We start from the raw sequence: 14,037 nt of genomic DNA, 5'->3' as shown, positions 1-14,037 counted from the left end.
TCTCTCTCTCTCTCTCTCTCTCTCTCTCTCTCCTCTCTCTCTCTCTCTCTCTCTCTCTCTCTCTCTCTCTCTCTCTCTCTCTCTCTCTCTCTCTCCTCTCTCTCTCTCTCTCTCTCTCTCTCTCTCTCTCTCTCTCTCTCTCTCTCTCTCTCTCTCTCTCTCTCTCTCTCTCTCTCTCTCTCTCTCTCTCTCTCTCTCTCTCTCTCTCTCTCTCTCTCTCTCTCTCTCTCTCCCCTCCTCTACCCTCTGCTCCTCTCTCTGAGGTTGTTTATCTTTTCTCTTTAAACGGGCGTGGTCTTCCTGTTGAGGGTGTCCGAGTTGCTCTCCCTGTCTCGCTTGCCCCCCAGCCGGTCCAGGGTTCCCCCGCCCCGGTCTCCTCTCTCCGCGGTGGACGATGTGGGCGGTGAGGCCGCGCTGGAGGAGGTATTCACGGTGGAGGCCGCCGCGCTCTGGGCCGCCGCCGCCGCCAGGTTGGACTTGGAGAGGGACGGGAGCGTCCCCCCGCCGCCGCCCAGCATGGCCGCCTCCTCGCCCCCCTCCGCCGCCGGACTCCTTGGGGAAGTAGTTGTGGAGCTGGTAGAGCGCGGCGTGGTCCACCGTCCCGTAGAGCGGCGGCGCGCCCAGCTTGGAGTCCCTGGTCAGGGTGTACATGGAGATGTCCCCTCCCCCTCCCCCTCCGCCTCCGCCGTGGTGCGGGTTGGGGAGCGTGGCGACGGAGAAACGGCGGCGCTGAGGGCGGCAGGCCGCCGAAGTCTTGCCGCTGCCGCCGCCGACGGGCGAGGTGTCGCGGGAGCCGAGCGGCGGGTCGGTGGAGTGCGAGCTGGAGCGCGAGGAGCGCTGCCGGCGGAAGCGGTAGCTGGGCAGGCGCAGCACGGCGTTGGTGGTGCTCTTGAAGAGGTCGGCGGAGCGCGAGCGGCAGCGCAGCTCCTTGTTCTTCTCGATGTAGATGTTGACGGCCAGGACGCCCACCATCTCCGCCAGGATGAAGGACAGGCCGCCGAAGTAGAAGGACCAGCCGTAGGAGTAGTGCCACTTCTTGTCCTCGTCCTTCTTGGGGAGATGTCGCTCAGCGCCGCGGAGATGTAGACGATCACTCCGATGATGTTGCTCAGTCCTGGGGACGGAGACAGGATCTGTTACGGTGGCGGTGCAGGTAAAAGCAATTGTGAGTCCAGTAGAGGAGGAAATAATACCAGTCGGAGAATGATTGCGCTTTCTTAGCGGTGCCTTTTTAATGTAAGAACACAGAGCACAGGGAATCCAGAGAAAGACGCCGGGCGCCAACTTGAGAGCAAGGTAGATACATGAGAAATAATCAAGAGCGAGAAGGTCAGCAGTATCTCCAGCTCCTTCCACGCGAAACACGGTCTGAAGCCTCGACAGGGATAGAGAGGACAACAAGTGAATATATAGTCAAACACCAACATTCCAATGCGTCAATTAGTGACAGGGTAATTGACAGCAAAGTGACAGCGACCAGTGGTGACAGAACAGGGAGTGACACATCAGGAATGGGGCGTGACCAACAGTGAGTGCAGATACCAACCACCAATCATCCAATACACCGTTTGAAAGTAGAATTTGCCGCCTTTTCGATCACCACCACACTCAACCAATTGCGTGCTTCGGGGTCTCGAGTTACACAAGAGCTCCGTCAAACCACTTCCGATTCTGACCGGACCTGAACTGACCAATCACCGCTGATGGCGAAATGATTGATCACCGTTGTAGCCAACAAGCGTCCGCTCTGAAAGAGATCCCACACGGGCGGGTGAGAGTGGGGGAAGTTGGGGAAGGTTGACGAAGAATAATGTTATGAAGTGGAAGGCCATTTTGGATAATCACGCTGTATTTCTACCGGTACACACATTACAAAAACCTTTCTACAAAACTCATTTCTGTGGGATTTTTTATAAACTTTGGACTGTATGACTATAAGACTTCAGGCTATGGAACCGTTGTGTTGTCCAGCTCCTACCTCTCACCTGGAACCCAAAAACAGGAATCTGGTGACAGGTCAACACAAAAGTAAGAAAATATATTGAATGTTGAATTAATAGCGTGTTTTGCTTTACATCGTGTAAGTGTGATTGATATCACAACTGGGATTGTTCCGAAGCAAATAAGTCAACACGTGAATGCATAGGGGAATAGAAATGAAATTAATAGAAATGAGATCGCATAGATGTATGAATCAAGATCGCGATTTTTTTTTCGATTAATCGTGCAGCCCTTTAGCATGTACAATGCTGTATATACTGTATATATATATTCATTCTCTTTATGTGTAGATACTATATCTATATCTGTACATATCCCTTACCTAGTCTTACTAGTTACACTGCTGGCCAGTATGACTTACTACTAGGGGTGTAACGGTACACAAAAACCACGGATCGGTACGTACCTCGGTTTTTGAAGTCAAGGTTCGGTACGGGTTTTCGGTACAGTAGGGGAAAGTTTGGCTTTCCATGTTCCACTCAGGGGTGATGTAGTGTGCAGTAACTAATTGTACTTGTAGGGCTGTCAACAAATATTCTATATTGATATTAATAAATCGACTTGTTTTTTTTGTATCCACTTTTTCTCCCCATTTTTCTCCCATCCCAATTTTTTAATATCCAATTCTTCCCTCCCCTGTCTTGAACGTTGCTAGACTATGCCAGCCTGTCGCATCTTTTCACCGCAGCAGCTCGAACTCTCAGTGGCGAGGAGTAACGCGTGGAGGCTCACGCTGACCCCGCTACTTCCTGTTTCCGTCGCACCGGCGTCACCAAACCGACCTGTAGGAGTCGCTGTCCACAACGTCCAATACCCACCCACCGGCTATCCCACCCTCTAACACTTGCCAATTGTGTTATTATGAACGACCGGCCAGCCGGTAGCAACGCCGAGAGCTGGGCTCGAACCCAGCGTACCCTGCGTTAGTGGAGAGCGCCTTGCCCACTGCGCCAATCAGCCGCCCCAATAAATCGACTTGTTAAATTTTTTTTTTATTATTATTATATTAGATTGTGAAAAAAACAGCCCCCGGTGGGCGGTCGTTAGTGGTTAACATACCGTTGTATTTGTTCGGTACACAGCCGTACTGAACCTAAGGTCCAGTACTGAAATGGTTTGGTATGGTGGATACGTGTACCTTTACACCCCTACTTACTACCATAGTGTCTTTATACCTGTATCACTGTACATATTAATACTACAACTCTGTACATACACCTGATTAGCACTATTACTCAGTAGTACTCATTTGTATATTTTATAGCATACACTATTTAAGCTAATCTAATCTAATCTAACTGTGAGAAAAGACACTCCATAGTATTACCTGCAGCCACAAACAGGATGCCTCCTCCTAGAATGATATTCCTTTTGCTCTTGTAGAAAATGCTGGAGGCTACGCAGATTCCGCCCAGCAGGAGCAGTATAGCGCTCAGGATGGGGAAGATACTGGAGGCGCGCACCACACCTGGACAGAGACACAGGTACAACAGGTACAGTTAAAGTAAAAACAGACATACCCCACGCCCCGGTTGAGGTGCTGGTGTATCCAGGTTGTATCGATTTTTTAGAACGTCTGGACAGCGGGAAAAACCACATGGAAATGTGATCTCAAATCTGATCCAATCCACTTTTGGATATGGTTTGAATTTGAAATGCGATTATAATTGTATTTCTGTAGATGCGTAAAAGTTGTATTTCTTGTGTCACTCGCAAAGCCACACACACATTAATTATAATTATTAGCTGATAGCTAGCTTAGTTAATACATTTGTCTAACGGCAGCAAAAACTTTTAATTTACATAACAGGTTTTGTTACCTAATGTTACCAACTATGTAGCAAATTAGCTAATGTTGCACCCTGACATCCTAACACCCTGCACCCTGCCATCCTAACACCCTTCACTTCAATCTGACATCGAAGCTCGACTACTGCAACGCACTGCTCGCTGGCCTCCCGGCCACTGCCACCAAGCCTCTTCAACTCATTCAGAACGCAGCGGCCCGCCTGATTTCAAACCTACCTAAGTCAGCCCATGTCACCCCACTTCTCAGGGACCTGCACTGGCTCCCCATTGCTCCACGAATCCTCTTCAAGGCCCTCGACCTGGCATACCGTGCGGCAAAGGGAACTGCTCCCGCCTACCTCCGGTCAATGGTCTCTAATTACACACCCTCAAGATCCCTACGCTCTGCATCTTCTGGCCGCCTCAGACCCGCTCCTATCCGAGCTCCGGGAGGGTCATCAAGGAGAAGTCGCCTATTCTCAGTCCTTGCCCCACAATGGTGTGTGTGTGTGTGTGTCTGTGTGTCTGTGTGTGTGTGTGTGTGTGTGTGTGTGTGTGTGTGTGTGTGTGTGTGTGTGTGTGTGTGTGTGTGTGTGTGTGTGTGTGTGTGTGTGTGTGTGACTCACGCAGTAGGTACTCTGCAGAATCCTGGTCATAGTCGGCGTCGTCAGGGAAATGATTGATCTGTGAACAAACCCCTCTCTTTAAACCTGGCAACCAGAGAGAGGGGGGGGGGGGCATAGAGAGGAGGGGGGCAGAGGAAGGTAAGAAGGTAAGAGAGACAAACAGAGTGAGAGAGGGGTGGAGGATGAAACAAAAGAAGAGAGAGAGAGAGAGAGAGAGAGAGAGAGAGAGAGAGAGAGAGAGAGAGAGAGAGAGAGAGAGAGAGAGAGAGAGAGAGAGAGAGAGAGAGAGAGAGAGAGGAGGGGGAAAGAGAGAGAGATGAGAGGGAAAGAGAGATAGAGAAAGAGAGGGGGAGGAGGATGAAACAAAAGGAGAGAGAGAGAGAGGAGGGGGAAAGAGAGAGATGAGAGGGAAAGAGAGAGAAAGAGAGATAGAGAGAGAGAGAGGGGGAGGAGGATGAAACAAACAGAGAGGAGGGGGAAAGAGAGAGAGATGAGAGGGGAAGAGAGAGAAAGAGAGCTAGAGAGAGAGAGATAGAGAGAGAGAGAGATAGAGAGAGAGAGAGAGAGAGGGGGAGGATGATGAAACAAACGAAGAGAGAGAGAGAAAAACAACACAACAACACACTAACACAACAACACACTCAAACAACAACACACCTTCATCTGCATCTCCAACACTGGTTTCTAGTGGTTTATCTGTGGCCTAAAAATCCTAGGTTACATAAAACAATATTGTCTGTGTCCGTGTTTGTCTGTGTCTGTGTCTCTGTGTGTGTCTCTGTGTGTCTGTGTCCGTGTGTCTCTGTGTGTCTCTGTGTCTGTGTCTCTGTGTGTCTCTGTGTCTGTGTCTCTGTGTCCCTGTCTGTGTCTCTGTGTGTCTCTGTGTGTCTCTGTGTCTGTCTGTGTCTGTCTCTGTGTCTGTGTCTGTGTCTGTGTCTGTGTTGTATTGAGGCTGCCTGCCGCTCAGGTAGCAAATGGAAACCCACGCCATCTGCATTGAATGAGTCACCATCATGATTAAAGCATTGTGACATTAGCACAGCTTTCTGCCAAAGATGTACCGCTTTGTGTGTGTGCATGTGTTTGTGTGTGTGCATGTGTTTGTGTGTGTGCGTGTGTTTGTGTGTGTGCGTGTGTGTGCATGTGTTTGTGTGTGTGTGTGTGTGTGTGCGTGTGTGCGTGTTTGTGTGTGTTCGTGTGTTTGTGTGTGTGTGTGTGCGCGTGTTTGTGTGTGTTCGTGTGTTTGTGTGTGTGTGTGTGCGCGTGTTTGTGTGTGTGCGTGTGTATGTGTGTGTGTGTGTGTGTGCATGTGTGTGCATGTGTGTGCGTGTTTGTGTGTGTGCGTGTGTTTGTTTGTGTGCGTGTGTGTGTGTGTGTGTTTGTGTGTGTGCGTGTGTGTGTGTGTGTGTGTTTGTGTGTGTGCGTGCACAGGTTTTTCTATTTCTTTCACATTGGACACAGCAGGCAGCCCTGACTGAAGCCTAGTAAGACTAATATCTCCCTTCAATCAATCAATCAATCAATCAATCAAATCCTGTATTTAACCAGATAAGCATCATTGAGATAAAAATCACTTTTTCAAGAGCGATCTGGCCAAGCAAGGCAGCAGAAAGTTTCAACATAAAAAAGAACATCACAATAAAATACAGATAAAACATTCACAGCAAGATCCAATTTCAGGCAAGTTATCAAACACAGTTGCACTGTCCGAGGGAACTGAATTCATAGGTTTTTAAGATGGCTTTAACTTCTCCGAGGGTGACCAGTCCTGGCAATTTTAGGTCCTCCTGTAGCTTGTTCCAGGATGAAGGAGCAGCATTCAGTTCTCATATAGGGAACATCCAATTTCAGAACATCTTGGGAACGAAGGGCATACTTGTATTGCTTAGTGCACAGAAACACCCTTAGGTATGAGGGAACCAGCTTAAAGGGGAGATGAAGCATAGCGATATAAACATAGTCATAGTATCAAATTAGTATTTAGATAAACCACAGAAAAAAATCACATTATAAAAATAAGCCGTTTCTAAGAAAAATGTGTTATGTCCATTTATGTAGCATTTATCAACATGTGCACCGCCATTTTGTTGCTGACGTCACGGAGATGGTTTCGCCCGCAGCCTCCCACATACCTAGCTACTACTACTACTACCTGCAGCACGCTGTAGCAATATTATTAGGCTCCTCAAATATTGTTATTCATAAAAACACATTTATGTAATATTTTACAGCATTGTGTAGGGGGATGCTGCATGCTCTGTCATCTTTGAGATGGCGAGACCTGCAGTTGGCACCTGAGATGGCGAGACCTGCAGTTGGCACTGTGTGAGGCCACGACATTTGAGCAAATTAATAATACTGCATGTTCTGAAGGTCCAGATTAATAATTAGAATTAGTTCAACAGAAAGGTATAGATTAGGCTATCACCTAAAGTCTGTTGGTTGCTATATGAGTTCAGCCTCAACCGAACTCAGTCTAAAAGTCTCTTCTTTCTCTGTTATCCTCTACCCGTCGCCGTCGGCAGATCGATGCGGGAGTATGGTATTCCTCCTCTCCCTTGGCAACACCACAACACCGTTTCCAACTAATAACGGCACTAACGTTACCACCACAGCGCTGTAGCAAAACACCTCTCTCTCCTCACTTTTATTCTCCAACTAACGGTTATCTTTTTCTCCGTTCAATATGTGTTGAGTGGCTCGGCTGTATACAAAACTAACGGTATAACTTTGTCTCCGTTCCAATGCGCGCTGTAAGCAGCGGCGATACAAGGAGCATATACGGGCGAACAATAAAACAATAAAACACTATCAGGTCAACAGTAAATATATATCTTACAAATAAAACAATATATATATATAGAGAAAATAATAAACGTGGACTTTAGGTGATAGCCCAATCCATACCCCTCCGTTGAACCAACCCCAACCATTAATCTGGACCTCCAGAACACTGCAGAATAATAATACGTGTGTAACAAAACCATTCATTGTGAGTATATATACGTGGTTGGCCTATAGGTGGGGAGTTTGACTGGGGCGGTACACCTGTCAAACGGTAACGCAGGTGTCCTAAGGCGAGCTCAGGGAGGACAGAAACCTCCCGTAGAGCAGAAGGGCAAGTAACAGGTGAACGTGACTTTAAAAACGCTGTATTAAATTAGCCTATTATGGGATCCACGCAAGCTTTCTACCGTGGGTACATCTGGGCGTCCCGCAACATTTACTCGATCACTTCTAGCCCCGAAAATGCTTAGAAAAGGAAAGCTGACGCGGTCAGGTGGCGTAACGGAGATTGCGTTCGTCACCAACCCCGGAGACGGTGGATTCGCCTGTTCGAATCCAGCTCACAGCTCCGGGGTTGTCACCAGCTTGGCTGGCCGTTCACACTAATACAATTGGCAGTATTAGAGGGTGGGAGAAGCTGGCGGGGTGGGTCCGGGTTGTTGTAAACAGCGACTCCTACAGTTCGGTCGGGGCGCCTGCTAAGCGCGGATAGGATCTAAGGGCGGTAGTGTGATCCTTCCACACGTTACATGCTCTCAGTGAGAGTCCGCGCTGCCAGGTGAAAAGAAGCGGTTGATTGGCTAGACGTGTGTCGGAGGAAGCACGTGATAGCCTCCACTCTCCCAGAAGGACTGTGGGGGGTAAGTGCGCAGCGACCAGGAAGGGGATTGGGAATTGGCATAACGACTAACATTGGGATGGGAAAAAATCGGAGGAAAAAGAAGGGGGAAAAAGATAAAAAATAATAAAAAAAAAAAAGGAAAGCCGACAGCGTGTAAAAAACTCGCCGAAACGGTAAAGTGTGCCACGGGCACGCCGTGATTCCAATTTGCGTGAAAATATTCACGGGCATAGAGGAGAGCGTGGGCCACCTTTTTGCAATCGATTATGTGTCTCGATTTTTCTCCCACGCGCTTCAGCTGGCTGTCACGATGGAGTGCTGTCACAGTGCAGCATAAAAGACATCGCACTTTTGCGCACTGTTTAGCCTATATTTTACGTGCTGTGTACAGCCAATGTTCCGAGACATATTTATTTATATATTTGTATAATTGTTAGGCTATTTGAATCCACCATTTAGGGCTGGTGTATTCAAATAGCCTAACAAATAAAATGTAATATGTCTCGGAACATTGGCCCGCAGATGCACCACTGCAAACCAAAGAAATGTGAACTCAAGAAGCCAAAACGAAGTTTAGCCTGTTTTAGAAGGCTATAGCCAAAGTTGCCTTTTACCACCGCTTAGCCTATATTTTACACACAGTGTTTAGCCTATAAAATAGGCGAATAGTTTTTTCAGCCTGTTAATAAATGTGTCGTTAATTCAGTATTTAACTTCTTGAATTCATATTTATTTATGCTAATTAAAAACACAAATGTTATGGACATCTAATATAATTATCTGCTTATTTATTAATGCTTCAATTCATTCAGAAACGTTGCAGCAAACAATCCATATGCATTTGTTTACATAATGATAACGTACATAAATAACATAATATTATTGAGGGAGGAAAAAAAGGAAACTGATACCTAATGCTGAATGTGATTTGACCAAAGCACAGTATACACACACAGACAGTGGAGCTGTTTGCAGATAGCAGAGCGTTTTGACTTGTTGCGTGGTGGCGATGTCTCGCAGATAATACAACTACAAGTATAATTATATAATAATTTTTTTCTGTAGGTAACGTTACATTTGGTTGACAATTTACTGACTGACTTTCACGACACTCCATATTTACGTAGCTATCTAACCAGCACTGTAAACCGGGACCCAGCCCAAACCATCACCGTGACGTCACCATCCAGCTAAATCTAAAATGGCGGCGCCCATGGCAAAATCGGGGAAATTACATTTGAGTTTTCAGACAAATAAGCAGGATTTCACATTTGATTATAGGACCATGTCTTACCCAAGGTACACAACAAACAAACTAGGGTCATATTGTTTAACGCTTCATCTCCCAGAGCTTTGTGCACAAGAGAGAGCCATCGTGAAAATCTGTGTGCTTGTAGAGATGGGTAACTTGCAATGGCATAGGGTGCAATGGTGCACTCGATTGCCACATCTCGTAACAAAGCGTCTGTTAGCCCTTAGTCTGAAGCCTAGTAAGACTAATATATATCTTTGTCTGAAGCCTAGTAAGACTAATATCGCCCTTAGTCTGAAGCCTAGTAAGACTAATATATATCTTTGTATGAAGCCTAGTAAGAATAATGTCTCCCTTAGTCTGAAGCCTAGTAAGACTAATATATATCTTTGTCTGAAGCCTAGTAAGACTAATACATCCCTTAGCCTGAAGCCTAGTAAGACTAATATATCCCTTAGTCTGAAGCCTAGTAAGACTAATATCTCCCTTAGTCTGAAGCCTAGTAAGACTAATATCTCCCTTAGCCTGAAGCCTAGTAAGACTAATATATATCTTTGTCTGAAGCCTAGTAAGACTAATATATATCTTTGTCTGAAGCCTAGTAAGACTAATACCTCCCTTAGTCTGAAGCCTAGTAAGACTAATATCTCCCTTAGCCTGAAGCCTAGTAAGACTAATATCTCCCTTAGTCTGAAGCCTAGTAAGACTAATATCTCCCTTAGCCTGAAGCCTAGTAAGACTAATATCTCCCTTAGCCTGAAGCCTAGTAAGACTAATACCTCCCTTAGTCTGAAGCCTAGTAAGACTAATATCTCCCTTAGTCTGAAACCTAGTAAGACTAATATATATCTTGGTATGAAGCCTAGTAAGACTAATATATATCTTTGTCTGAAGCCTAGTAAGACTAATATATATCTTGGTATGAAGCCTAGTAAGACTAATATATATCTTGGTCTGAAGCCTAGTAAGACTAATACATCCCTTAGCCTGAAGCCTAGTAAGACTAATATATCCCTTAGTCTGAAGCCTAGTAAGACTAATATCTCCCTTAGTCTGAAGCCTAGTAAGACTAATATCTCCCTTAGCCTGAAGCCTAGTAAGACTAATATATATCTTTGTCTGAAGCCTAGTAAGACTAATATATATCTTTGTCTGAAGCCTAGTAAGACTAATATATATCTTTGTCTGAAGCCTAGTAAGACTAATACCTCCCTTAGTCTGAAGCCTAGTAAGACTAATATCTCCCTTAGCCTGAAGCCTAGTAAGACTAATATCTCCCTTAGTCTGAAGCCTAGTAAGACTAATATCTCCCTTAGCCTGAAGCCTAGTAAGACTAATATCTCCCTTAGCCTGAAGCCTAGTAAGACAACATCGACGCGCAAAGTTAGTTTAACTAAAGTTAGTTTAGGTTCGTGTTGACATTAGATAATGTACAAAATAAACGTATTTCCGGTGATTTTAGACGTCGCTCTTTTATTTTGAAATCCCCCGACCGGAAGTGTTATAGTGTCTGTTGCTAGCAGCTTAACTTTCTGTGCTTTTCGAGCTAACGTTACCGTAACGTCATTAGTTTCCAATGGAGAGGACCTCGGCTCACATGCAGCTCAAACTACCTATTGGAATAAATTAATTGATTGATGTTTAACTTGTCCCTGTGTGTGTCCAGTCATTTCGACTAGCAAACGTTGTATTTAACGTTAAAGTTACCTCAGGATACCATTGTATTTAGTTGGTTAGCTATGTAGCTAATGTGGATAGCATTTTGTATAGCACCAATGCTAGCTGGCTGGCTACAGCTTTATTTACTAAATTATGGAGGCTTTTTAATCGTCAAGGTAAGAGAGGATTTGTCATGATCAACTGAAGGCGTATGCTATGGAACAATATGTGCTTGGGTTTTCAGAAAAAGGCCAGCTATGTGACGCTAATTATTTAGCATCAACGCTGGCTGGCTACAACAATGGCGGATGGTATTCTCTGCAAGACCAATATTATTCTATGACAGCCCCGCCCCATTCGCTAACCAACCAATCACTGCTACGCAATATCAACGCAACGGTTGTTTAGGTTAGATTTTGGAGACATGTACGCAGCATCCTCGCAACACAGTCTACAAGACCCTAAACAACAACCGCGCTGAAATGGCGCTGATGTTGTGTTGAAGTTGCTTTGAAGTTGCTGTAGCATGTAGAGGCCTTAAGACTAATATCTTGATCTAGGCAGGTATGCCTTTGGCAGAGGCATAGATGTTTGGGAGACTCAGATTTGAATCCATGTGTGTTCACCTCCTGCTCCGGCCGGTACCCTCCTCCATCAGCACAACTGTCACTGTAGCTCATAGGTAGAACAGAAGGGTCTGTTTCCCAATCGACCGGTCGCTTGTTTAGTCTGGTTGAATGGAGCTCTACGCCGTGGTTCTGTCCTTCCAGGACAATTAGTTACACTTTAAATAAATAAATAAAATGTCTTGATTAACTCATTGGACGCCAGTCACGAGTATAGTCAGGTTAACTCGCCGACGCTTGAGCGCCAATCACGAGTATAGTCGGGTTTTAATCGTTATTTCTTTTATTAGCGATATCCATTCATTTTCATCCATCCAACCTGACGTTATCGTTGGGAATGGGTCTGAGCTCGCAAAGGGCAAATACCGCCGCCTATCGTCTCCCGGATGGTATTGCACATCATTGGATTGGTTTGCCTGGGACTGTGCATTAAAAAAAAAAAGAGTCCGGTCCAGGTTTTCCTTCTCGGGCATGCAGTATCGTTATACCACATTGACTGAGGACACTCTGACCAGCGTGGATTATGTGTTTTGGATATATAACGTTGGATCAATAAACCCGATCACTATTTGGAATGGCGATCAGGAATTGGATTAATCTTTTTGCAGGACATCAGATGTGAGGTGAGGAATCTATGTTACCAATCTTGGGTTAATCAGATGTTTCTTTCACAGCGATCACAACGTGTCTGTGTGTGTGCCGACCAATGCACAGGTAATCGATTTTTCAGCCCGCTTCTGTATCGTGCATGATGACACATATACTATCAATAATCGAGCGTTTATTTGAAAACTATTCATAAATCAGCTGAAAAACGTGTTTTGTGTATTCCACTAAAGGGCTATTATCGCGTCTTTCTCTGGAATGACTAGAAATCACCAAGACTATACTCGTATTCAAAATGGTATAAAACGGAAATGTGCAGATGAAAAAACAATCCGTTTCGTACATGCTGACTGCAAGCAAGTCATTGATAAGCAACGGGTGTATTCGACCCATAGCCATAATTTAAGATATATTTTAAGCACTCGCAAATATCCCCGTCCTCCCATTGATTCAAGTGGTGGCGATCTAGACCTAATTTCCCGGAAGGGGCGTGGCGCTCAATGAGTTAAGAACAATTTGATCATGGATGAACAAAACGGATTGATTTGAATTTCAATTACTTTTTAAGCACCATGTTAAAAAATGGGCTGTTTTCAAAGAATTCCAGGCCTTGACTTTTTTTAGTCAAATATCAAGCACTTTAAGCACTTCAAGGACCTTGTATGACCCCTGAAGCAGGCAGCAGCTTACCCTCCAGACAGCAGCTCCTCCAGAGCCCAGAGTGGGTGAGGGCCCCGGGTCCTTAGGGTTAAACAACAAACAACACACGGCCCCCAGCAGGCTTGGCTCACCCTCCAGTAGGGCTGAGCCCAAACGTTCGAACGTTCGAACCTTCGTTCGTTACGTTTGCATTCAAATTCTAAATCAACATTTGAATTTTTTATAATAATAATTAAAAAAAAAAAAAAAAAAAAAATATATATGTATGTCTATTCATTCTGTTTAAATCAATGGGGTTTTTCTTCACAGTTGCAGATACAGATTAGGCTACACTAATATTATAGTATTAAACTGATGAGTTATATTCATTAAAGAAAGTTGATTTAATAAAAAAAAAAAAAACGAATTTAATCAGATTAATCACTTTATTCAAATTGAGGATTTAGTTTGAGGATATATATTAAAAATATATATATATATATATTATAAAAAAAATTAAATTAGATTATTTTTTTATTAAACACGAAGGTTCAAACGTCCGTTCGAAAAACCCTGACGAAGTTTGAATCCCAAAAACAGGCTTCGGGCTCGGCCCTACACCCAGCAGGCTTGGCTCACCCTCCAGGCAGCAGATCCTCCAGAGCCCCGAGTGGGTGAGGGCCCCGGGGTCCTTCTTGTCCTTGCTGCTGGCCTCGTCCTGCGTGGAGTTGGCCACAGTGCTGTTGCAGATGAAGGCGCGGGCGTACAGCCAGTAGTCGGTGCCGATGGCCACCGTCATCAGGGAGAAGGCGGCGAACGCTCCCGTGGTGGTCAGGAGGACCTGGATGCCCCGCTCACACCACACTGAGGAAGAGGACGAGGAGGAGAGGAGGAAGAGAGGAGGAAGAAGAGGAGAGAGGAGAGAGTCAGGCTCACACCACACTGAGGAAGAGGAGGAGAGGAGGAGGGGAGGAGAGAGGAGAGAGGAGAGAGTCAGGCTCACACCACACTGAGGAGAAGAGGAGGAGAGGAGGAGGAGAGGAGGAGAGAGGAGAGAGTCAGACTCACACCACACTGAGGAAGAAGAGGAGGAGGAGAGGAGGAGGAGAGAGGAGAGAGTCAGACTCACACCACACTGAAGGAGGAGACGCAGGAGGAGAGAGGAGAGGAGGACAGAGGAGAGGAGGACAGAGGAGAGGAGGAGATAGGAGA

The 14,037-nt window shown here is 45.6% G+C and overlaps 1 pseudogene across 1 annotated transcript in view; it reads right to left on the bottom strand.

Moving 5' to 3' along the window:
- Positions 1-281: 281 nt before the first annotated feature.
- Positions 282-14,037, bottom strand: part of LOC311238906 (voltage-dependent calcium channel gamma-4 subunit-like) — a 13,939-nt pseudogene continuing 183 nt past the window's right edge. The window contains exons 2-5 of the transcript in view: positions 13,465-13,689; positions 4,416-4,499; positions 3,329-3,469; positions 282-1,114 (exon numbers count right to left, since the gene is read on the bottom strand). The product of the transcript in view is annotated as a voltage-dependent calcium channel gamma-4 subunit-like (transcript). The remainder of the gene's footprint in view (positions 1,115-3,328; positions 3,470-4,415; positions 4,500-13,464; positions 13,690-14,037) is intronic.

This window comes from Notolepis coatsorum (assembly GCF_963971535.1).
Source record: "Notolepis coatsorum genome assembly, chromosome: 13".
Lineage (NCBI taxonomy): Eukaryota > Metazoa > Chordata > Actinopteri > Aulopiformes > Paralepididae > Notolepis > Notolepis coatsorum.
The sequence above is the reverse complement of the archived record's forward strand: the minus strand, read 5'-3'. Positions and strand labels throughout refer to the sequence as shown.